Source organism: Ranitomeya variabilis, chromosome 3 (assembly GCF_051348905.1).
Source record: "Ranitomeya variabilis isolate aRanVar5 chromosome 3, aRanVar5.hap1, whole genome shotgun sequence".
NCBI lineage: Eukaryota > Metazoa > Chordata > Amphibia > Anura > Dendrobatidae > Ranitomeya > Ranitomeya variabilis.
This window is the reverse complement of record NC_135234.1, coordinates 547,616,687-547,643,961: the sequence shown is the minus strand read 5'-3', so window position 1 is coordinate 547,643,961 and position 27,275 is coordinate 547,616,687. Positions and strand designations below refer to the sequence as shown.

Genomic DNA, 27,275 nt, shown 5'->3' with positions numbered 1-27,275 from the left:
TTACTGCTGCACAAGGTGGCTCTTTTAGTTTATAACTGCTGGAGGGGGTGACAGTGGCCCTTTAATGAATGCACTCAGTTGGAATAAAACGTTTGGAATTGCAATTCTGAAAATCACTAAACTTATTGGATCTTCCAATATATATCCATCATAGACTATAAAAAGAGGACATAACCTGCAGCATTCTTATAAACTTTTACCTGCAGGATAATCTAAAAAAATGTTTTTTTTGACTATCTGGCATCATTAAGAGCTTATAGTGCCACTGGAGTTTTGGTATAACATACAATGCAGACAATATAGAACAAAAAATCAATAAGTTAGGAAAAAAGAGCATACCAACTGAATGATTTAATTAAAACTAGATGTTTTATCATTTTTAAAATCAATTTAACTTCATTTTACAATTTAATGAAACCATGTCCCAAGTGAAACAATTTTCAATAAAACTGCTGACATTTTTTAGTGTCTCCTGGCACTGCTGTTCCATTGTTATGTAAGAACTTGGTTATTTTCAGAAAAAAGAAAAGTGTTGATTTAGAATTTACCAGGTAAAATTACACTTGAATATTAAAAAAATTCTGCAATCCCCAAAATTCAGATTTTTTGTAATTCACTTAAGTGTAGATTCAGCAGAATGGTAGCCCCTGGTCATCATTTTCCTGAACTGTAAAAAGCCATCAAAAGGTTAGAAAGATTAGAAAAAGCAAATTTCCCTTGTTCCTTTGCTCCTACTCACATCTTCTTATCATCACATCTCCATCGTGGGTGCTGAATCCCTGGGTCTCTTCTCACTAGGACAGGACTTCTGGGATATTTTCACGTAAAGTAATGGCGCATGTCATGACCTTTCTTCTTCATGTGAAGAAACATTCCAGGCCTCATCAGAGACTGAAGTTGTGGCCTAGTCTGAAGAGGCCCAAGAATCCAGCAATTATGGCAGTGATAAGATGAGACAAGGACTGGACAGGTGACAGTGAGGAGCTAAGGGTGAGTGGCAAGGTAAGAATAAGGATTTTTTTATTTTTGACATATTACGTTATTATGCTGTAATGTCTGTTGAGGCCCTGGTGCATAATAAGGGACTCTCTTCTTAGAGAAAATAACATTTCTGAGAATTGAATTTCTCAGGAAGACCTGCGAGAACAAATTTTGCTTAATCTACTCGTCCACCCACTTTATTACTTAATTATCAGATTAAGTATCAATGTCAGACGTATAAAATTGGGGACAGCTGATGATTGTATTAATATAATTGTAAAGTCACTATAGATCAGTTTGTGATTGCAGCTCATATTCTGTTATCCTACCTGTTACTCTTTTTCCTATTTCCTAGTAGCAACATGTAGTTTTGCAATGATCCAGACATCACTAGTGTATTTGTAGCAACTTGTTATTGTCATGGCTTTCAATAAATCTTGCTTTGATCTGTAATTTGTGTGGGCAATCTGTGGCAAGAAAAGATTGAGCAATCACTTATGCCTAAAAGAAGACGAGAACAATGATACACAGAAAACTGTGTGCTTCACTTAGAGTAATTAAGAGTGAAGCTTGAGTCTTCAACCTCCTAATGCTGAACGTGTAAATTGGAGAGAGAGCTGGAGGAAGATGACAGCTGGGATAGCAGCTTGTGCACCATTTTGACAGGGTCTGGCAATGTTCTAGAATAGAGATCACTAGACAGAAAATCTTGTGAACAGAACATTAACTTCTCAACACTTAACATAAATGTTCAAGTGAAAGGCAAGGTATATACATGAAACAGGAAAATAAATCCATCTATCTATCTATCTATCTATCTATCTATCTATCTACATTAGTGCTTAAAGTGTTGTAAACTCTTCAGAATTTTCTATTATTCTGCATAAATTTTACATAAAACTACATCAGATTTTTACATAAGTACTAAAAGTAAATAAAGAAAATCAAAACAAACAAATGAGTGAAAAAAATTAGATTTTACAATTTTTTATTGAGGAAAGTGATCAAATTCAGTATCTGGTGTGAACCCCTTGTGCTGCAATAACATTTACGTTAATTGTTGATTAGTCCTACACAATGGCTTGGAAGAATTTTAGCCCATCCCATTGTATAAAACAGCTTCAATTCTAATATGATGTTGGATTTCATCCATGAACTATTTTTTTTAGATCCTTCCACAACATTTATTTAGGATTAAGGTGAGGACTTTGACTTGGCTATTTATAAATTACAACTTTATTTTTCTTAAACTTTTTTTTGTAAAAAGACTTGTGTTATTTTGATTGTTATCTTGCTCCATGACCCAAGTTCTCTTGAAATTCAGCTTTTTGACAGATGTCCCATATTTTGATTTAAAATTTGCTGTTAAAATTTTTAGAATTGAGAGTCCTCAGTGGTTGATACCTTTTAATGGCTAACTGAAAAGATGGTAACAAATTGCAAGCTTTCGAGACTACATACGTCTCTTCATCAGGCAAAGACTAAAACAAATTCTGAAGAATCACATATTTATGCACAAAATATGGGACATCTGTCAAAAAGCTGAATTTCAAGAGAACTTGGGTCATGGAGCAAGATAACAATCAAAATAACACAAGTCTTTTTACAAAAAAAAGTTTAAGAAAAATAAAGTTGTAATCAGGGCTACCATCCAAGAACAATTGAAAATCAGATTACAAGAGCCACCAGAATATCAAGGAATCACCTGCTACATTACAAAACTAAAGAAGAAAATAACCGGGTGCCTCTAGTGGTCACCTACAATCCAAATCTGGAGGCGCTAAGGGGAGCTGCACGGAAATTACAACCTTTACTGCAAAAAGATGCCCGCTTACAATCCATTTTTCCAGACCCCCCACTACTGTGTTTTAGGCAGCCCCCAAATCTAAGAAGCATCATTGTCAGAAGCTCCCTGTCCTCTCCAACAGCTGCAGGTACCTTTCCCTGCAATCAGAAAAAATGTAAAACCTGTCCATTTATAATGACCACGGACAAGATAAAGATCCCCAATTCACATCAGGACTACAAGATACCAGGTACTTTCAGCTGCATCACTTCTAATGTGGTGTACCTAATTATTTGTACTAAATGTCCAACTGGGGGTCTGTATGTGGGGGAGACAGGGCAGAAACTGAGAACAAGGATGAACTCTCATCGCCATACAATAAAAGAAAAAAGAATGGATATACCTGTGGCAATACATTTCTGTCTCCCAAATCATAGCATTATGGACATGAAATTACTTGTATTGAATAGTAACTTCAAAACTCAGAGAGACAGAAGAGTCTGGGAGTATAAACTGATGACGACCTTTGACACTCTAAATGCAGGAATGAATGTGTCACACGGATTTATGTCTTTTTACATCAACTAATGAACTTGCCCCTCAGACCATGTGGGGTCATCACAACAGAACGAGACCCTAATCACAGGACAATAAAACAATCCTTATCTAAGAATTGGCCCAATATTTATGGACGTAACTGTTTATCACCCATGGTAATTCTGCTTCATGTCACCTAGCTTATCCATGGTTTTTTTTCCCCTCTTTTTTTTTTTTCTCTATACTATGTTGTGCATAAATATGTGATTCTTCAGAATTTGTTTTAGTCTTTGCCTGATGAAGAGACGTATGTAGTCTCGAAAGCTTGCAATTTGTTACCATCTTTTCAGTTAGCCATTAAAAGGTATCAACCACTGAGGACTCTCAATTCTAAATATTTTTCTATCTACTGGCTAACACGGTACCAAGATATATTTCTTTCCTGTATCAAAATGGAGGATACCAGAATGTACCGCATCTTTATGGAACTAAAACCACTTCTGAAGAAACGTGCACAAATGGACAGCGACATTTTTTTCCTATCTACATGCAAAAAGGAGAATCTAATTCCCAAAGGACTCTGGATTACAAACCCAATCCTTCATACCTACAATACCCATTATTCACAAAACCTGTGTCACAGGACTTCTGAGAGATTAAGGAATCATCTTTTGCATGTCTGCTACAGCATAAAGAGTAAAGTCCAAGGGCAGTTTGAAACCCTGAGGAAAACACTTACAGCAGACACAGAGCAAAAATTACAACAATACTACAACAAACTACGGACCCATCTAATTCATAACAAGGAAAAGAAACTGCACAGATTGCGCCTGAATTCAGGCCTCTATGCAAACAGATACAAAACAAAGCCTAAACCTGACAACCTGGACAACCACTCCATTCCAGGCACAAATAACTGTGTCATTAATCTCTCAGATTATAAACCCAACAAAGTGGAGCTGGCTGTGCTTTCCAGAGGACTCTCATTTTGTCCTACTAAGGCCCTGGATAAAACTGAACTCTGCAGTGATATGGAACATTTTTTCAGGAGACTGCGTCTGAGGGAATATTTCAATGATACAGAAGATTCAGAAAACACTCAGACTGAAGGAAAAGGGATTCTAACAACCAAAAAGAGGTCAGACTGGACACCTCCACCGGGACGCAACCCTCATTTGGATAACTATATAGACTCCTTCAGACATTTGATAAAATCCACCATCATAGATACTAACAGGACACAAGCATTCAACATCAGTGCCCAGGAGAGAAAGGCCATACAGTCTCTGAAAACCAACAAAGAAATCATCATCAAACCTGCTGACAAGGGAGGTGCAATAGTCATGATGAACACATCAGACTACATGAAGGAAGCAAACAGACAACTTATGGACACACGCTACTACAAAACATTGGAGTCGGATCCTACACAGGACTATTACAAGGAACTAAACAAGTTAGTATCTTGTCTGCCTGACGTATCCATAAGAGCCAATGACCTGATACCAGAAAGTCCAAGAACAGGGACATTCTACATGCTTCCCAAAATCCACAAATCTGGAAACCCAGGAAGACCAATTATTTCATGTGTGGGCACCCTTACTGAGCAGGTATCTGGATGGGTAGAGGGTATTCTTAAACCCCTAGTAAAAGATACACCCAGCTTCATTCAGGACACAACTGACCTACTGAATAAACTATCAGCAATAGGTCCTCTACCAGAAGGAACCATCCTGGCCACCATGGATGTGGAATCTTTGTACTCCAATATCCCACATCAGGATGGATTAAATGCCTGCAAATTCTTCCTGGAAAACACAGGGACTGATGCAAATTCTGTGGTGAAACTTATAAAATTTATCCTCACCCACAATTACTTTGAGTTTGACAAGAAGATCTATCTACAGGAGACTGGCACAGCAATGGGAAGTAAAATGGCCCCACAGTATGCAAATCTGTTCATGGCCAAACTTGAAAGCGACTTTTTGTCCTCATGTCCCATCAGGCCTCTGGCCTACTACCGCTACATTGATGACATTTTAATCATCTGGACGGAGTCTGAGCCACAGCTAAAGTTGTTCCATGAACAGTTTAATCAATTTCATCCTACCATCAACTTGACACTCAACTACTCCTGCACTGAAATTAACTTTTTGGACACCATCATTAAGCTGCAGAACAATAAAATAGAGACATCCCTGTATCAGAAGCCAATCGACCGTCCAACATACCTTAAATGGGACAGTTTCCATCCAAAACACATTAAAAACTCTATTGACTACAGCCAAGCCATCAGATACAATCGTATATGTTCCAACCCAATGGATAGAGATGAACACCTGGGTCGCCTCAGAAAGACCTTTTTGAATCAGGGCTACCATCCAAGAACAATTGAAAATCAGATTACAAGAGCCACCAGAATATCAAGGAATCACCTGCTACATTACAAAACTAAAGAAGAAAATAACCGGGTGCCTCTAGTGGTCACCTACAATCCAAATCTGGAGGCGCTAAGGGGAGCTGCACGGAAATTACAACCTTTACTGCAAAAAGATGCCCGCTTACAATCCATTTTTCCAGACCCCCACTACTGTGTTTTAGGCAGCCCCCAAATCTAAGAAGCATCATTGTCAGAAGCTCCCTGTCCTCTCCAACAGCTGCAGGTACCTTTCCCTGCAATCAGAAAAAATGTAAAACCTGTCCATTTATAATGACCACGGACAAGATAAAGATCCCCAATTCACATCAGGACTACAAGATACCAGGTACTTTCAGCTGCATCACTTCTAATGTGGTGTACCTAATCATTTGTACTAAATGTCCAACTGGGGGTCTGTATGTGGGGGAGACAGGGCAGAAACTGAGAACAAGGATGAACTCTCATCGCCATACAATAAAAGAAAAAAGAATGGATATACCTGTGGCAATACATTTCTGTCTCCCAAATCATAGCATTATGGACATGAAATTACTTGTATTGAATAGTAACTTCAAAACTCAGAGAGACAGAAGAGTCTGGGAGTATAAACTGATGACGACCTTTGACACTCTAAATGCAGGAATGAATGTGTCACACGGATTTATGTCTTTTTACATCAACTAATGAACTTGCCCCTCAGACCATGTGGGGTCATCACAACAGAACGAGACCCTAATCACAGGACAATAAAACAATCCTTATCTAAGAATTGGCCCAATATTTATGGACGTAACTGTTTATCACCCATGGTAATTCTGCTTCATGTCACCTAGCTTATCCATGGTTTTTTTTCCCCTCTTTTTTTTTTTTTTTTTTCTCTATACTATGTTGTGCATAAATATGTGATTCTTCAGAATTTGTTTTAGTCTTTGCCTGATGAAGAGACGTATGTAGTCTCGAAAGCTTGCAATTTGTTACCATCTTTTCAGTTAGCCATTAAAAGGTATCAACCACTGAGGACTCTCAATTCTAAATATTTTTCTATCTACTGGCTAACACGGTACCAAGATATATTTCTTTCCTGTTAAAATTTAGAATTTATTGTTCCTCAATGGTGGCAAACTATATTGGCTCAAATGTGCAAAACAGACCCAAGCCATTACACTGTGTTTCATAGATAGCATGCTTTAATGCAGTGTTTTTCTTTAACTAAACATTTAGGATTAGCAAATGATTTGAAGGTAAAATTACAGTCTAGTGATTTTAAACAACAGGTTGACAAATACATGTGAGTGAATGCTCTGAAAAGGCATATATCATAGTCTAATCTTTAAAACATATTTGTGGAAGCATATTAAAGCATAAATAAAGGGGAGTTCTGAGAATCTCAAAAGAAAAGTTGTTGATGCTCATCAGGCTCGAAAATATTACAAAACAATTTCTAAGGCATTTGGACTCCACCATCAGACAGATTGTGAACAAATATAAAGGAAAATTCAAGTCCATTATTACCATACCCAGGAAGTGGTCGACCAACAAAGTCCACTGCAAGAAGGAAGAATTCTAAAGTACACCACTAAGAAGGCCAAGGTAACCGCTAATGAATGAAAGGCCTTTTTCATATTAGCTACTGTTAATGTCCATGAATCCACCATTAGAACTACACTGAACAGTAATGGTGTCAGAATTGCAAGAATAAAACCACTGATTTCCAGAAAGAATATTGCTGCCCATTTGCAGTTTGCCATCTATGAAACACAGTAGAGGTAGTAACACGATTTGGACCTATTTTTCTGTATTTGGGCCACATCATTTACATGGGTCATGCAGCAAGACAATGACACAATGACACAAACTACAAAAGTAATTCTGCAAAAAATGCTTAAATCTTAATCCTATAGTAATATTGTGGAAGCACCTGTAGCAAACAGTTCATGGAGAAAAACCTCCAACATAAGAGAGTGGAATCTGTTTTGTAGGGAGGAATGGGCTAAAATTACTCCAAGCCAATGTGCAGAATTAATTACCAAATACCAGAAACTTTTACATGCAGTTATTGCTGCACTAAGGAATCAATCATGGGTTCACATAACTTTGCCATTCACAGACGTGATATTGGATCATCTAAAATGTGTAACTCAATTGTTTGATTTGATCTACTTTTAGGACTTGAGTGAAAATCTGATGTAGTTTAAGACCTAGTGTTTACAAACATATAGAAAATTATTTTTCATTATTCTGCATTCTTCTGTTGGTTTCTTCCATCAATGTCATTCACTAGACCTTCTATGCTGTATTCAATTCTATTACCATAACTTCCTTAAGCTTTAACTAAGATGCAGCTGTAATCATATGCCTTAGGGAAGAGATCCTAATGCAGCACACCTGGCATTCTTAAAGCCTGTACCACGTAGTCTTCACCATGGCTTTGCATAGCCCAAGGATCCTTAGTAAGCCACACTCCAATGTTCTGACCAACAGTGACCTCTCCTGGCACTTTTCAAGCTCTCATGGTCAAATGTGTGACAAATGCTTGTGGCGCTCCAGGATTTTCAGGCTTATATATACTCCCTGTTCTGCAGTACATCCCCAGCCATAGCACAGAATAAATGTATCTATGCACAATGTCAAACAAGATTTCCAGTACAAATAATACCTGGTACTCTATGCAATCCCAGATATGAAATATAGTATCACATGAGATATGTCCTTGTTTGGAGCCATCATCTGAATTAACTGACTTCTTCAAAGTCATAATAACATAATCATGCTTGATGAAGCTATCTAACTATATAATTTACTTCATTATTTTATCATATAAACATAATTTATTAACCTGTAATATGATAATTATATTTTGCAATGTGAGGTAAAGGGCAATTAGGGTAAAGGCACAGGGACAGCTTTACAGGGAATCTGTCACACCCCCAGGAAACTTTTCAGCTATCACTATAGGCATACAGGTAATAGAAATGTTGATCTAGTCTTATCTGTGTACCTCATAGTTACTGTCTTGCTGTGGAGAAATACAATTTTATTTAATTATGCTAATGATTTATTCCATGCTTTGGGGCATACACAGGATTCCAGGTGGTGCCTGGAAGAAATCACTGCCTGCGCTCTTCGTTATACTGTCACCCCCCTCCCATGCATGTCACACTGACCTTTGATGTGCAGTTTTGGGGCTTGAATCCCGCGCCCTGCACTCGCTCGACAATCTATACCTTTTCCTTTTCTGCATGGTCAGTGTATTCAGTGTTATTGTGCAACGGAACCTGCACAACAAAGCTGAATACACAGACCATAGAAAGAAGGAAGAAGTACAGATTGTTAAACGAGTGCAGGGTGCATGCACGGGATTCTGGCAGAGATTTCTTCCAGGCACCATGCGCCCCAAAGTCGGGAAGAAATCATTAGTATAATGAAATAAAAGTCTATTTCTCCACATCTAGACAGCAATAATAAGGCATAGAGGTCAGACTCGATTAACATTTCTATTACCCGTATGCCCATATTAATAACTGAAAAGGGTCCCGGGGGTGACCAATTCCCTTTAACATTAGGATCCACAATATTTTAATTGTACAGTGGGGGAAATAAGTACTTGATCCCTTGCTGATTTTGTACGTTTGGCCACTGACAAAGACATGAACAGTCTATAATTTTAAAGGTAGGTTAATTTTAACATTGAGTGATAGAATATCAAAAATACATTCCAGAAAATCACATTGTATAAAGTATATACATTTATTTGCATTTTGCAGTGAGAAATAAATATTTGATCCCTCTGGCAAACAAGACTTAATACTTGGTGACAAAACCCTTGTTGGCAAGCACAGCAGTCAGATGTTTTTGTAGTTGATGATGAGGTTTGGACACATGTCAGGAGGAATTTTGGTCCACTCCTCTTTGCAGATCATCTCTAAGTATTTAGATTTTTTTCTCAGTTTTTTATGTTGTTACAATACACACAAAGGAAATAAACATGTGTATAGCAAAACATTTGAAATTGCAATATGTTTTTGGGAGAAATACTTCATTTTCTGGAACAATTTCAAAGGTGACAATACTTTCGGCCATGACTGTGTATTGGTTTTAGATCCAGCCCTATACTGTAGATTGAAATATTGCTGCTGTTTCTGTATTTGTGATGTCATAATCAGGCATGTTGATCATACCTCGCCATCTTACTTTACATTACTGTAGTTCTTTTCCTTGAAATAGACATTTATTTCAATAATTTTTTTTTTTTTTTTTTAGAGAAATCTTGATTTAAAGTTATGGCAACTAGGAAACTTTATCCATTGCAATTTCCTGTCTACAGCCTGCTGTCAAGACAGATCCATCTATAGTTGCTGACAAGCAGGACACATTACAGGAAGTGGGGTTCTCTTTATGTTGGCTCTTATACAGGAAGAGAGAAGTGCCAACATTTTTTCTTTTCTAGAATTTTGATTAATTGGGCTGTATGTGTTTTTCTTTTGTTAACTTCTTTGTACACTTAGCATACATGTTTGTCAGTGTCAAGGTAGTAACAGAGACCATTCCATATGATGCAAGTTCTGGCTGTAGTTTGTGCTTCCACAAAGTCCCTCAAAAATGAAAAACATGCATATTTGGTTTGATATCACTGTGTCCATAAAAGCCAGTTTTGCAATTTTTCAGTCTCTGCATTTCTCAAAACAATGCAATAAAAAGCTAATAAAATATTTAATGTATCCCAAAATTGTATTAAATAAAAATTATAGCTCGGTATATTAAAAAATGAAAATGAAAAAATGAAAATATAGCAGGTGCCAGAAAATGGTAACAGACTACATTTTTTTTCATTTTTTTTTTTTATTGTTTTTACCCACTAAAATATATAACAAATACAAGTTTGGAATCACTGTAATCAAGCTCACTTGAAGAATCATATTGCCAGCTAAGTATTACTGAATCATGACAGCTAAAAATGGAACCCACACACCCCAAAAAAGAAACAATGCTTTTGTTCACCATTTCACCCCATTTGGATTTTTTCTGCCTTCTTTTTGGTATAGCGAATCGTGTAATTCTAAACTACAAATCAGTCCACAAAAAAAGGCATCATATGTCTACATTGATATAAAAGTAGAAATAAATGAGGATGTAAAAGGGGGCCCTTAGGGTACTGTCACACAGTGCAATTTTGATCGCTACGACGGTACGATTCGTGACGTTCTAGCGATATCGTTACGATATCGCTGTGTCTGACATGCTACTGCGATCAGACATCACGCTGAGAATCGTACGTCGTAGCAGATCGTTTGGAACTTTCTTTCGTCGCTTGATCACCCGCTGACATCGCTGGATCGTTGTGTGTGACAGCGATCCAGCGATGTGTTTGCTTGTAACCAGGGTAAACATCGGTAACTAAGCGCAGGGCCGCGCTTAGTAACCTGATGTTTACCCTGGTTACCAGCGTAAACGTAAAAAAAACAAACCGTACATACTTACATTCCGGTGTCTGTCCTCCGGCGTCTCAGCTTCTCTGCACTGTGAGCGCCTGCCGGCCGGAAAGCGAGCACAGCAGTGACGTCTGACGTCACCGCTCTGCTTTCCGGCCGCTGTGCTTACACAGTGCAGAGAAGCAGAACGCCGGGGGACAGACACCGGAATGTAAGTATGTACTGTTTGTTTTTTTTACGTTTACGCTGGTAACCGGGGTAAACATCGGGTTACTAAGTGCGGCCCTGCGCTTAGTAAACCGATGTTTACCCTGGTTACCCGGGGACTTCGGCATCGCTCCAGCGCCGTGATTGCAACGTGTGACCGCAGTCTACGACGCTGGAGCGATAATCATACGATCGCTGCGACGTCACGGATCGTGCCGTCGTAGCGATCAAAATTGCACTGTGTGACAGTACCCTTAGAAAGGGGAGTTAATAAATCATAAGTAGAAAATTAAACATGACCCAGTCCTAAAGGAGTTATATGAAGAAGCACAGAAGGGAATCTTTTTCCTTCTTGCTTCTCTGTGATGTATGGGATTTATTCCAGAGTATTATAAAGAAGGCTTTGCATGGTAGTATTCTTACAAAGAACTTTATAATTCTATGTTTTTCTCTTTTTTTGCAAATGATACAAAATAAATAACAGGTAGGGAGAAAATCACTGCAGTACCCTTTCCTTTATAAATAATGAAAAATGTAAGGACAGACAGCAACTGGGTCTCCTGTTGAGATAAAGCTATTTATTTTTTTCTGACCTTACAGAAAGCAGCATGTAGCTGTGGATCACACACCAAAACCATATATTAATGTATTCCACTTTGCTAAGAATGAGTAATTTCATTAAAAACTGTATTTAAAAGATTTTTATGTTAGCTACCAATCTTCTTTCAATTTCTACATCTTATCTTTTTAAGACTGGCGAAAGGTGAACTTCTCAATATGTTTAAAGAAACATTTCAATCATCACATCATTTAGACTGATGATTTCTAAATGTTTCCTCCACCTCAAAGGGTTTAGCGCACATGACATAGGTTGTCTGGTCCAAATCGATGTCTGCAGTCACTCTGTGTGATTGCAGTCTATTAATCTCCCCAGCGCATGCACTGGGTGCTGGGGGACTATCTGGTTCCTGACCCAGGATCAGAGGGTATGTTTGTATTATATATACTCCTGGCCAGGTCCTGTCTAGTGGGCGTGGCCTTGCTCCATACACATGGACAATCCCTTTAAAGGGTTATTGCTACCTGAAATTGAGGGGTCCACAGGGCTGATATAGTGCCACTTTCTGCCACTGGCTGAGTATAGAATTGTAGGGTAGCTTCATTCTCAAGATAGTTCCTAAAGGATGAGCTCCCATTGATCACAAAGTGATGTTTGCCACCAGTTTAGAGGGAAATAACCATTTAATGATGGATAACAAGAAACTAATTTACATAATAACACATGATGTCTACGTCTACTGAGAAGACTTCAATTGCTGATAGAAAATTACAATATTTGAAGTTTGTGGAGCATTCTGCAGACTGTTGGATGTCCAGGCATCCAAAATGTGTTAATCCAGATTCTTATTATAATCCTCTTGCTGTCTTGTTGTGTGCGTAGTTTAAAAGATGCCCGTCTACAAAGTCTAGGCATAGTGATAATTCTGACCAAATTTTCTCTGTAGTCTGTAGCCAGCGGTCTGTTTGAAAATTCATTGCAACAAGGCATTTCCAAGCCCTGTTCTTGGGATCAGTAGGAGTTTCAGCAGTTGGGACTTCCACCAATCATATCCTAATGTTAAAATCATATACACATGAAATGCAAGTGCTTTGAGGTGGAACATTGCACATGCAGCTTGTCTGCTCTCCCTACATATTCCCCGTCTACTGTCTACTTTTTACAGTGGCATATAAAAGTTTGGGCATCTCTGGCCAAAATGACTGTTATTGTGAACAGTTAAGCAAGTTGAAGATGAAATGATCTCTAAAAGGCCTGAAGTTAAAGATGACACATTTCCTTTGCATTTTAGGCAAAAATGGTCATTGCTTACATTTTAAAAATTATAAAAAGGAAAATGGACAGATGCAAAAATGTGGGCACTCTGCATTGTATCTAGTAGAACCCCCTTTTGACATTATCACAGCTTGCAAGCACTATTTGCAGCCAGCCAAGAGTCTTTCAATTCTTGTTTGAGGGATTTTCATCCATTCTTTCTTGGAAAATTCTTCTGGTTCTGTGAGATTCCTGGGTCATCTTACATGCACTACTATTTTGAGGTCTAGCCATAGATTTTCAATGATGTTCAGATTATGGAACTGTGAGGGCTATTGTAAATCCAACAGCTTGCGTTTTTTGAGGTAGTCTATTGTGGATTTTCATGTGTGTTTAGGATCATTATCCATTTATAGAAGCCAAACTCTTTCCATCTTTAACTTTTTTTATATATGGTATTATGTTTACATCAAGACTGTGTTGCAATTTCATTGAATCCATACTTCCCTCTACCTATGAAATGTTCACTTTACCATTGGCTGCAACACAACCCCAAAGCATGATTGATCCATCCCCATGCTTAATGGTTGGCAAGATGTTCTTTTCCTGAGATTCTGTACCCTTTCTTCTCGACATATACATATGTTGATATATATTGTGGCCAAAGAGTTCTATTTTAACCTCATTGGTCCACAGGACTTGTTTCCAAAAGGCATTAGGCTTCTTCATACTTCTGACAAAGAATTTTATGGTGAGGAAGCAGGAGAGGTTTTCTTCTGATGACTCTTCAAAGAAGGACATATTTGTGCAGGTGTCTCTGAACAATAAAACAATGTACCACAATTCTAGAGTGTCCTAAATATTTCTGAAGGTCTTTTGTAGTCAAGAGGGGCTTTGTCTCTCTGTCAAGCAACAGCTCTCACTGAAATTTTGCTTGGTGTTCCAGACCTTATCTTGACCTGCACTGTTCCTGTTAACTGCCATTTCTAAATTACATTTCGAACTGAGGAAAAGACATCTTGAAAACACTTTGCTATCTTCTTATAGCTTTCTCCTGCTTTGTGGGCCTCCACCATTTATATTTTCACAGTGCTAGGCAGCTGCTAAGTAGAACCCATAGCTGCTGCTATTGGCACAAGTTTAAAGGAGGCTTGGAAATTTGCATCACCTGGTCTTTCCTAACGATGATAGTGAACAATCCATAACTCTAACAGGCTAATTAAGTTCTGAAACCTTAGGTCAAAGTTATCTCAGCACACAAATCTCCAATGGTAGCCCATTTTCCTTTTAGTAACTTTTAAAATGAAAAATTGACAATATAAATATTTTTTTTGCCTACAATGCAAAAGTAATGCCATCTTTAACTTTAGGCTTTTTAGAGATCATTTCATTTTCAACTTGCTTAACTGTTCATAATAACAGTAATTTTGACAAGTTGTGCCCAAAATTTACATGCCACTGTATGTCTAACTGACAGGTCACACACATAAGGCAGGCACTGGGTGAGGAAATCAGAAGGAGACCACGAGAGCTACAAGTGCAATGTCCCTTCCTAAAGCACTTGCAGCTCATTTGAATATAATTTCAACACTAGATTTCTCAGAAATTGTATTATGGATTTCTACCTTGAAAGTATGGACTTTTTCAGCATGAAAGCTCTTGTACAAGCATAACATTTATATGAAAGGTTTTCTTTAAGTAAAGCATGAAATAATTTACTTATTAGCAATTTCCATAATCATTCTTAGGATAAGATGCCATTACTAAATAAAAGATGCCAACAGACAAAACCATTCTGTCATAATGATGCATTAGGGAATTACTTTACTTCTCTTTATGAACAAACAAACTTTATAATGCGCCTCAATAAATATAGTGGCATGTGAAGACATATAGGATCTGAACAAGATTGAAGAGGGGTAACCTTTGCACTTTCTCTGAGTGGTAAAGTGTTTTATGTGAGAATACAATGTAAATGCTAAACCTCCTGACTTGTGTAGTTGCTTTTGCAAATACAGGACACTGATATGCAGTTGTCAGATGTTAATGCACAGCATGGACATTCTCTATGCCTGCTCCAGAGAAACTGTGGTGACCTCCCTATCAAATTATATGCAGTCATATTCCTACATGTAAGCATAATTACATTATATCCTTACATCCATACATCAGCAATGTGATAGAAATCCACATTCACAAATCCCAACTGCAGGAAGGTAGTTGGGCTGGTATGTGGATATTGTCAGGACGACAGCTCAGCTGGAGGTGAGTGAAGTAAAATACTTGTAAATGTATATATATATATATATATATATATATATATATATATATATATATATATAAATGGAACAGTAAAATCCCTGCTTGCAGTATGCTTCCTAGTAAAATGTGCTTAGCAATCATTGATCACCCCTGGATCATTTATATTAAAGAGGTTTCCACTAGCAATCTACGGTAATCCCCTTTCAGATGTTCTAACTCTTCCTAACAGTTTTCTAATATACTTTTATTACCTGCCCTGCTCTTTTAAGCTCATCTCTGGGTGAGTCATCTAGTATTCTGTTGTGATTCTGGCTCTGCTACTTCCAGTCTGGAAACCGAGTAGCGCACTTCATTGGTGTGGCGGCCTCTGTGATTGACCGGAATCTGAGCACGCATGCTCAGATCAGGCTTCACTCTCCTCTGCAGAGATCCTGCCCATATTTTGGAGTGCAGTTCTACAACTGACAAGCGCTGTGATGTGCTGCTGAGTATCACAAAGCTCCATTAACCCAAACTTATAGCCTCATATGTGTGTCAGACCCACATTCAGTCTGGGCATTGGGCCACATATATGGATTTTGAAATGCATCACTCTTATTATGCTGCTCTATATTAGGAGGTAAAAAACTGGCAATAGATTCCCTTTAAATGGAACCAGTCAGGTCCCTCATGCCCTCCAACCCATTTGTGTAATTATTACTAATTTCCCTGCCTAACCAGCCCTTTATCCTATCAGTCACCTAAACATATTTTGAAAAAAGTATTTATAAGCTCTATTATTCTGATGCATATTAGTCCTTTGACTAGTCAATAGCTTCCCCAGACTAGTTGTCCCTCTTTGAATGTTATCACACCCCTGTGGCCATGATAACATGATTTCCAAGAGTCTGAGTCATCGCCAGCTCTCTGCAAACCTCACACATGTACACGGCTTTCTTCAGGCAACTCATTGCGCCTCTGAAGCCAGGTGTATGCTCCCTAGCTTCAGAGGCACGCAGTGTATTATTGAAAGTGCAGAAGATTTTGTGAATGTGCATTTTCATTCATGCGCAGTGCGCATCTGAAGCCAGCAAGCATAGACTGGACTTCCGAGGTGCAATGATGAGCCTGAAGAAACATTTTTCTATAGAAAAAAAAATCAGTTTGTTATAGGCCAGTTTTTTTCACTATAATTTGCAGTTAATTGAAGCTGCATGATGAAAGGTACTGAGTGTATAATTGAGATTTCAATTGTATGTGGAGCATTATGCCCAAACCTTACACAATTGACTGGAGTAATAATCCTTACCAATTGCTCAGTCTCTTGAACTAATGATGTTACAAGTTGTGCGCAGCTAAGTTACTCCCCTGCTTTTATTGCTGCCTACTCATCTAGAACTCTGCTGAGAGAAGTAAGATAAAGCATTACACTAGTCTTACATAATGAAGGTCACAAATTAAATTATGTTCTGATGAGGAATTGCAAGAGAGGAAATTACCGAGATCACACTTACTTAAGTTCCAGCATTTAGCTAAGATTTGTATGTCACCGGGTCTTTCATTTTCTGCACATCGTCTAATTATGGATGAGTGTGTTTAAATAAAGGACGTTTTATGCTTGGATCATTGTCATTATTAGACATACTGGTGTTTCATAAATATCACTTATTTGAGGCTCTTTTGCTGTGATGATGACAGCACAAACCTTTCTGTTTTGATCATTAAGGAGCCACTATCCATTCTGAAAATGTCAATGGAAGTTTTAATGTAATTAGCGAGAGTTACATCTCATTATGAAATGTCCAAGCTGCATCACTGGAGAAAAGAAAGTGTCAAACAACTTCCAATATGTACTTTTTATTTGTTACTTCTGTAATATTCAGGTAAGTTATGGGAAAAAACCAAGGGCAGAAATATTATCATATGTTACATTAACGACTCCGCTCACTCCGCTGTTTGTTTTCTTTCTTGAAACAGAGCTTGGCTTATGTTAAAATGAAAGCTTTAAAGTGTCTATCTCCCCAAATGCAAAGCTAATGCAGTAAGATCTAAACTATGTAGTGGGCACAAACACAAACTGTAGTTTGTAACCCTTAAAAAACAAAGACCGTCTTGGGCTTAAGGAAATAACAATGCTTTTGTTTTTCTCCTTATCACATTTTAACAGCCATAGCTTTGTTTTTGCTTTTTTTTAATGTATCTGTATAAGGGTATGTTCACACATACAGTATTTGGTCAGTATTTTACATCAATATTTGTTGAAGGGCAAGCATTTTCCAGAAGATGAGACTTTGATTTCTGAAGTTACAACGTGGCTTTTGGAGCAACCTGTCGACCTCTACAAATGAGGTGATTACAGTTGCTTAAAGAGATGGGAGAAGTGTATGTCCCTAGGTGGCACCTATGTAGAGAAGAACTAAAAGACTGTGCCAAGTTTCATTTCTGTCAGTCCACAAGAAGTGGGTCAGGGGAAATCTTTAATGAACGCCCCTTGTATACTGTATATATATACAGTATATATATATATATATATATATATATATATATATATGTACACACACCTCATGACGGCTGTAAGAAGCTGAAACATGTAATCTTTTATTTTCAAATGAATGCTCATTGAGGCAATAAAACATTTACCATCCTTAACTCAACCACAGCTTCAGAACACAGCACTGATCCTGGTCTCTACTTTTTATTCTTCCACTGTGGGTAACTCCTGAAAGTGGTTTCCCCTTTCTTTCTGGGAATAGCTGCAGTCTGTCACTTTTGAATCCAAACCAAAACGAGTTATGCCTCAGGCGGCACAACTATATCTGATGAGCAAGTTTCCTTATATAACTCAACTTTTACAACTTGACATAAACTTACAATGCTTAGATAGCACCATTTTCTCTTTTAGGATATTCCATACAAATAGTGTAACTGGTAGCCATGTTTAAGTCAGTTTGAAGTCAATTTACTGCAGTAGTTGTATTATTCTATAGATATAAATAAATGATAATAGTATCACAGAGAGCTGTACAAAAGAAATACATTTTAGCTGGGCATATTACCGTCTACATCTTAAACACCCACATATAATTAGACCTTTTGTCTTGTTAAAGGTTAATAACATAATCAATAGATAAAGTGACAACTGATCAATTACATTATTCATAGACGAACACTGTAACACTTTTACGTCCTGGATAATTCAAAGTTAGTAATGTAATACAGTAAAACATTACGAAAATGATTTCTAAGTTGACAATGAAGTGTTAGATAACATGAAAACTTCATCATGTTAAATGTGATATAACAGTTAGACTAAAGACGTGAATGACTTGTATGTCAGGTATAAAAATGTATAAAAAGAAACAGAAATCCATTAAAATCAATGAGTCATGGGTCAAGTAGTCTTTTAGTAAATCATAGATCACATCCAGCAGAAAACACATATTCTGATGAGTGGTTAGAAACAAAGAAAATATTTGTTTCCTGTTGAGTTTTTCTTCAAGGATTGTGCACAAACGTATAAGAATGAGTACTTATATTAGGTGACATTAAAGTGCAGTTTATAGAATTTGTTAAATCTTATGTATCGTGAAGAATAAAGCAGGGCTTATTGTCTAGGTGACTTACAGGAGATGCTTTGCAGATCTACAGTGCTGGCAAAAAAATCTTTACAAGACGCAAAATCTTAACATTCAAGTGTTTTATTGTGGATATTTTGTTACAATTAGTATTGAGAAGTGAAAGCTGAGCTTCCAAGCCGGTTTTGCTGTTAGACAGTTTTTGATTGTCTCCCCCATTGTGTGCACTTTTAAGAAGTGAAATCATGATGCAGATTTTACATGTAAAGTTTTTTTTTCCGCAGAAGTATAAAGATTTTATTTGCCGGCGCAGTACAGTATAAATGATTTAGGACCAAACTAAAATGTTAGTGACGGAGCCAAATTTATGAAATCTGACCAGTGTCTCTTTATGTTGTATTAACTCTGCAACGCTTCAACAAATCCCAGTGATTTTGAGAGTGTTTTTTCGTGACACATTATACTTTATGAATATGGCAAATTTAGGCCGATATATTTTGTGTTTATTTATAAAAAATATCAGAAATTTGAGAAAAATGTTAAAAAATTAGCAATTTTCAAACTTTGAATGATTATTCCTTTAATCCAGATAGTCATACCACAGCAAAATATTAATAAATAACATTTCCCACATGCCTGCTTTACATCAGCACCATTTGTAAAACGTTATTTTATTTTGTTAGCATTTGGGGAGGTTTGAAAATGTAGCAGCAATTTTTCATTTTTTCAAGGAAATTTACAAAATTTATTATTTAAGGGTCCTATCCATGTTGAATTGACTTTAGGGGTCCTATATATTGGAAAACCCCCCAAAGTTATACTATTTTAAAAACAGCACCCCCTGACATATTGAAAACTGCAGTCAGGTAGTTTATTAACCCTTCAGGTGATTTTCAGAAATTAATGCAAAGTGGCATGACAGAAATGAAAATGTGTATTTTTACCACCTAAATTCCACTAACTTCTGAACAGATTACTACAGCCATCAGACTCTAAGGGTACCATTACACAAAACGATTTACCAACGATCACGACCAGCGATACGACCTGGCCGTGATCGTTGGTAAGTCGTTGTGTGGTCACTGGGGAGCTGTCACACAGACAGCTCTCCAGCGACCAACGATGCCGAAGTCCCCGGGTAACCAGGGTAAACATCGGGTTACTAAGCGCAGGGCCGCACTTAGTAACCCGATGTTTACCCTGGTTACCATCGTAAATGTAAAAAAAAACAAACCGTACATACTCACATTCCGGTGTCCGTCAGGTCCCTAGCCGTCTGCTTCCCGCACTGACTGAGTGCCGGCCGTAAAGTGAAAGCACAGCACAGGGGTGACGTCACCGCTGTCCTTTGCTTTTACTTTCCGGCCGGCAGTCAGTCAGTGCGGGAAGCAGACGGCTAGGGACTAGTGTTGAGCGATACCGTCCGATACTTGAAAGTATCGGTATCGGAAAGTATCGGCCGATACCGGCAAAATATCGGATCCAATCCGATACCGATACCCGATACCAATACAAGTCAATGGGACTCAGGTATCGGACGGTATTCCTGATGGTTCCCAGGGTCTGAAGGAGAGGAAACTCTCCTTCAGGCCCTGGGAACCATATAAATGTGTAAAATAAAGAATTAAAATAAAAAATATCGCTATACTCACCTGTCCGACGCAGCCGGGACCTCGGCGATTGTAAGCGGCAGCGTTGTTTCTTTAAAATTCGCGCTTTTACTTGCTTACGTGAATTCCCGGCTTCTGATTGGTCAGGGCGGCCATGTTGCCGGGACTCGGACCAATCACAGCAAGCCGTGACGAAATTACGTCACGGCTTGCTGTGATTGGTCCGCGTCCCGGCAATATGGCGCCGTGACCAATCACAAGCCGTGACGTCACGGGAGGCTGGACACGCGCGCTTTTCAAAATAAGCGCGTGTCCAGCCTCCCGTGACGTCACGGCTTGTGATTGGTTAATGGCGGCCATGTTCCTGGGACGCGGACCAATCACAGCAAGCCGTGACGTAATTTCGTCACGGCTTGCTGTGATTGGTCCGCATCCCGGCAATATGGCGCCGTGACCAATCACAAGCCGTGACGTCACGGGAGGCTGGACACGCGCGCTTTTCAAAATAAGCGCGTGTCCAGCCTCCCGTGACGTCACGGCTTGTGATTGGTTAATGGCGGCCATGTTGCCGGGACGCGGACCAATCACAGCAAGCCGTGACGTAATTTCGTCACGGCTTGCTGTGATTGGTCCGAGTCCCGGCAACATGGCCGCCCTGACCAATCAGAAGCCGGGAATTCACGTAAGCAAGTAAAAGCGCGAATTTTAAAGAAACAACGCTGCCGCTTACAATCGCCGAGGTCCCGGCTGCGTCGGACAGGTGAGTATAGCGATTTTTTTTATTTTAATTCTTTCTTTTACACCTTTTTACATTAATGTTGTTTCGATACCGATATCCGATATTACAAAAATATCGGATCTCGGTATCGGAAATTCCGATACAGCAAGTATCGGCCGATACCCGATACTTGCAGCATCGGAATGCTCAACACTACTAGGGACCTGACGGACACCGGAATGTGAGTATGTACGTTTTTTTTTTTTTACATTTACGATGGTAACCAGGGTAAACATCGGGTTACTAAGCGCGGCCCTGCGCTTAGTAACCCAATGTTTACCCTGGTTACAAGCGAACGCATCGCTGGATCGGTGTCACACACATTGATCCAGCGATGACAGCGGGAGATCCAGCGACGAAATAAAGTTCAAAACGATCTGCTACGACGTACGATTCTCAGCAGGGTCCCTGATCGCTGCTGCGTGTCAGACACAGCGATATCGTATGGATATCGCTGGAACGTCACGGATCGTACCGTCGTAGCGACAAAAGTGCCACTGTGAGACGGTACCCTAAGGCCACTATTTGATCATGAATTGCCATGGCAAACAACAGAACAGCACAATCATGATCTGAGGGCACAGATTGGGATAAAGAGGAAGCCTCCACACTCTGTTAACCATTTATATGATGTAGTCACTATTGACACAGCATCTAAGGGGTTAAACAGATTTGGAGGGTGCAAACACTGATCATGGCTGATGCAGCAAGTTGTCAGCTATAGTGTACAGCCGACAGCTGCTGGATTGTCAGCTGTATGGGGAGTCTATTCTCTTTTATCTCAGATCAGTTAAAAGGCGTATTGGCGGTCATTAAGGGGTTAATGGTCTTGGATAAAGATACATTTCTTTAGTGTGTTTGGGGTTATACAAAATACAAAATCATGTGTGTTTTCACCTTTCTTACATGAAACCATTTATGAAAGTTGTCCAGAAGGTTTACAGTGCAAATGTAATCAAAGGGAATCTGTCAGCAAGTTTTTGCTATGTAATATGAGAGCAGCATGATGTATGGGCTGACATTCTGATTTCAAGCATGTGTCACTTACTGGGCTGTGGTTTACATTCTCAATAAAATGAGTGTTTTATCATCAGAAGACTATCACTACAGGACTATGTGTCTCATGACTCTGAGTAAACTGGTCTGTGTAATCCCCTCCCCAGCTTTCTGCCTATGCACAGTATACACAGAAAACTGTTAATCAGTGGTGCGGGCGGGGTTATACAGGGCTCAGAATTTTGAGCTACAGCAAAGAAAACTGTGATTGTATCAAAATGAGAGCATCTAGACCAACAATCACGTAGCTGAAATCAGGCTCTGTGCCCTTACATAATGATACTATCAGATTGCATAACAAAAACCTAGTGACAGATTCCCTTTAAATAATTTAAAACCTTTTTTGAGGAACTGAAGCTTGACTTTCACTGCCAATTTTGTTTATTTAAGGTATACAATCTGAATAAGAGCCTGTGTTGTATTTTGTTTTAATCTATCTCGTATTTAGTGTTACTCTATCTATATTTTATATCTAAGAATTGAATTTGCCTAGGCGAACTAGTGAGTTTTTACATCAAGCAGCAAAAACAGTATTTTATTTTTTAAAGTTTCCAATAGTTAAAGTATTAATTTAGTTTATTGCTTATTTTATAGTTTAGGAATCACGATTGGAGATGGATGACCTAGGAATGATATATTGTATAAATAGAAAAAATCTAGTGGGCGAATCCTGCTAGAAAAAAATGCTCTCTAACAGATCATTAAAACTTAATTCTTATTAGGACCTATATAAAATGTATATTGATTAATAATGTAATGGGTATTGTTAAAAATTCCATCCATAGTTTGCCCTATATGATTTAAATATTAGGTAACTACACTGCTCAAAAAAATAAAGGGAACACTTAAACAACAGAATATAACTCCAAGTAAATCACACTTCTGTGAAATCAAACTGTCCACTTAGGAAGCAACACTGTTTGACAATTTCACATGTTGTGCAACTGGAATAGACAACAGATTGAAATTATTGGCAATTATCAAGACACACTCAATAAAGGAGTGGTTCTGCAGGTGGGGACAACAGACCACATCTCAGTACCAATGCTTTCTGACTGATGTTTTGGTCAATTTTGAATGTTGGTTGTGCTTTCACACTCGTGGTAGCATGAGACGGACTCTACAACCCACACAAGCTGCTCAAGTAGTGAAGCTCATCCAGGGTGGCACATCAATGTGAGCTGTGGCAAGAAGGTTTGATGTGACTGTCAGCGTAGTGTCCAGAGGCTAGAGGCGCTACCAGGAGACAGGCCAGTACACCAGGGGACGCGGAGGGGGCCGTAGGAGGGCAACAACCTTTAATTATGGGACAGTTCTGTGCTGTGTTATATATAAATACGTGATTCTTCAGATGTTGTATTAGTCTATGCCTGATGAAGAGGCCTGAGTAGTCTCGAAAGCTTGCAATTTGTTACCATCTTTTCAGTTAGCCATTAAAAGGTATCAACCACTGAGGACTCTCAATTCTAAATATTTTTATATAAGCATGTATGAAATAACAATCTCCTGAATCGCAAAGGTGTAATATAGTTCCGCTTATTATGACTTTTTATATAATATTTCTTTAGGACAAGGAGATATTTATATCACTCATGCATTTTTGCACCTTATTTTGTTGCAGTTTTTTGATTTTAATAGAAAGCAACATATAAAAAAGAGTAATATTGATACAAAAACTACATGCGAGATACAATCCTTATGATTACTCATGGGTAGTGTTGAGCGATACTGTCCGATACTTGAAAGTATCGGTATCGGATAGTATCGGCCGATACCCGAAAAGTATCAGATATCGCCGATACCGATACCCGATACCAAAACAAGTCAATGGGACACCAAGTATCGGAAGGTATCCTGATGTTTCCCAGGGTCTGAAGGAGAGGAAACTCTCCTTCAGGCCCTGGGATCCATATTAATGTGTAAAATAAAGAATTAAAATAAAAAATATTGATATACTCACCCGTCCGGAGGCCCCTGCACCTTACCGCTGTTAACCGGCAGCCTGCTTTGCTTAAAATGAGCGCGTTTAGCACCTTCCATAACATCACGGCTTCTGATTGGTCGCGTGCCGCTCATGTGACGTCATTCTCAGGTCCTAAATTCCTAGAATGAGGAGTTTAGGGCCTCAGAATGACGTCGCGGCTTGTGATTGGTCGCGTGGCGGTCACATGAGCGGCACGCGACCAATCAGAAGCCGCGACGTCATGGAAGGTGCTGAACGCGCTCATTTTAAGCAAAGCAGGCTGCCGGTTACTACCAGGGCGCGTCAGAGGGTGAGTATATCCCTATTTTTTATTTTAATTCTTTATTTTTTACATGGATATGGATCCCAGGGCCTGAAGGAGAGTTTCCTCTGCTTCAGACCCTGGGAACCATACACTGGGAACTTCCGATTCCGATTCCCGATACCACAAAAGTATCGGATCTCGGTATCGGAATTCCGATACCGCAAGTATCGGCCGATACCCGATACTTGCGGTATCGGAATGCTCAACACTACTCATGGGTTATATGCATAAATCTATTAAACTGACAAAGTACTTAAGAGTAATGTTGAGCGATACCGTCCGATACTTGAAAGTATCGGTATCGGAAAGTATCGGCCGATACCGGCAAAGTATCGGATCCAATCCGATACCGATACCCGATACCAATACAAGTCAATGGGACTCATGTATCGGACGGTATTCCTGATGGTTCCCAGGGTCTGAAGGAGAGGAAACTCTCCTTCAGGCCCTGGGAACCATATTAATGTGTAAAAGAAAGAATTAAAATAAAAAATATTGCTATACTCACCTCTCCGACGCAGCCTGAACCTCAGCGAGGGAACCGGCAGCGTTGTTTGCTTAAAATTCGCGCTTTTCTTTCCTTACGTGAAGTCCCGGCTTTGTGATTGGTTGCGTCGCAGTCACATGGGCGACGCAACCAATCACAGCAAGCCGTGACGTAATTTCAGGTCCTTCAGGATTTTAAAATTACGTCCCGGCTTTGTGATTGGTTGCGTCGCAGTCACATGGGCGACGCAACCAATCACAAGCCGTGACGTCACGGGAGGCTGGACACGCGCGCATTTTAAAATGCGCGCGTGTCCAGCCTCCCGGCTTGTGATTGGTTGACCGCGACACAACCAATCACAAGCCGGGACATCACGGGAGGCTGGACAGGCGCGCATTTTAAAATGCGCGCGTGTCCAGCCTCCCGGCTTGTGATTGGTTGACCGCGACGCAACCAATCACAAGCCGTGACGTCACGGGAGGCTGGACACGCGCGCATTTTAAAATGCGCGCTTGTCCAGCCTCCCGTGACGTCCCGGCTTGTGATTGGTTGCGTTGCCCATGTGACTGCGACGCAACCAATCACAAAGCCGGGACGTAATTTTAAAATCCTGAAGGACCTGAAATTACGTCACGGCTTGCTGTGATTGGTTGCGTCCCGGCCACATGGGCGGCACGCGACCAATCACAAGCCGGGACTTCACGTAAAGGAAAGAAAAGCGCGAATTTTAAACAAAGAACGCTGCCGCTTCCCTCGGTAAGGTGCAGGCTGCGTCGGAGAGGTGAGTATAGCAATATTTTTTATTTTAATTCTCTCTTTTACACATTTTTACATTAATGTTGTTTCGATACCGATACCCGATACCACAAAAGTATCGGATCTCGGTATCGGAATTCCGATACCCGCAAGTATCGGCCGATACCCGATACTTGCGGTATCGGAATGCTCAACACTACTTAAGAGTACAACACAAATACTAATCATGAGCTGCATTTTTGAGTTTGGTTAGTGACTATATTAAATACATATCCATTTTTGTAATTACGATTATGTTAAATATCCAGCCATCAGTTGTCTCAGTCGCCTGTATATCTATATCCTATGCTAATGTCAGTACTTACTTAGAAGTGTTTCCTGGCTTCTCTGTTACCAACTGCCTGAATTGTTTCCTATAATACCTTTTAATAGGTTATATTCGCTGCGTTAATGCAATGCCACTTCCTATAAATGTAACAGTATAGTATCCTTTGCCTAATGCACCTTAATGAACATCTAATGTGTTTATAATTGCTCTACGAAGAAAGATTCTGCAGTGTGGCACACCAAAGGTTTTTATTTGGTTGGTAGAAAAATAATATATCTGTCATTATTTCTACATTATCATAATAAAATGACCTTGCTTAATCTGTAAATTGTGATAATGAGCTACATCCATGTGTTAATGGATTATGGATTATTTTCTGTTTTTTTTATGTCTATAGTCAATGTTATGAATGCTGCAATTCATTCTAAAATGTAATTAATTCAGAGGGAATCTTCAATGGCATCATATAGTGCTGAAGTTTTATTAAGCATTACTTGTTTCAGAGATTATCACTTAACTACAAAGTTATACAATAAATTAATGCATATTACAGCGCATTTCCAGTGATCTGGACAAAAGCGCATTCAGACTGTATAATTGTATGAGCTGGTTTTTTTTTTTCACTTTTTGAAGGTCTAATGTACCAGGCTCCACTTGAAATGCACAGTAAGTTTACTTATGTGCCCTGAATGTTCTTCTCATCTGATGATGGGACTACTACATAACAGCATTCCAAGCATGCATAGAAGTCAGGTACTTTTTATGGGTTTATGTTACCTTTATAATAATTTTTTTTAGAAATAAATATTATAACCAACTCATATCTAGCGTGACTCACTGCAAAAGCTCCAACAGGGCCCCCAATTATTGCAAGTCTGCAATATTATTGTTTTTTTCACATAGGTCAATATTTGGGGCCCTTAGCCTCCAGGGCCCAGGTATGCTTGCAACTCCTACTGTAGTTGTGCTCCTGATCCAAGTTCA

General features: G+C 39.0%; 1 protein-coding gene and 1 long non-coding RNA gene across 2 annotated transcripts in view; both read left to right on the top strand.

The window, feature by feature from the left end:
* The window catches only part of HS6ST3 (heparan sulfate 6-O-sulfotransferase 3), a 1,159,628-nt gene that overhangs the window by 167,963 nt on the left and 964,390 nt on the right, over window positions 1-27,275 (top strand). The gene's annotated exons all lie outside the window — the stretch shown is intronic.
* LOC143816582 (uncharacterized) lies at window positions 867-27,275 on the top strand. Its single transcript, XR_013223962.1, has 3 exons — window positions 867-1,002; window positions 26,925-27,044; window positions 27,195-27,275. It is a non-coding gene; the product is annotated as an uncharacterized LOC143816582 (long non-coding RNA).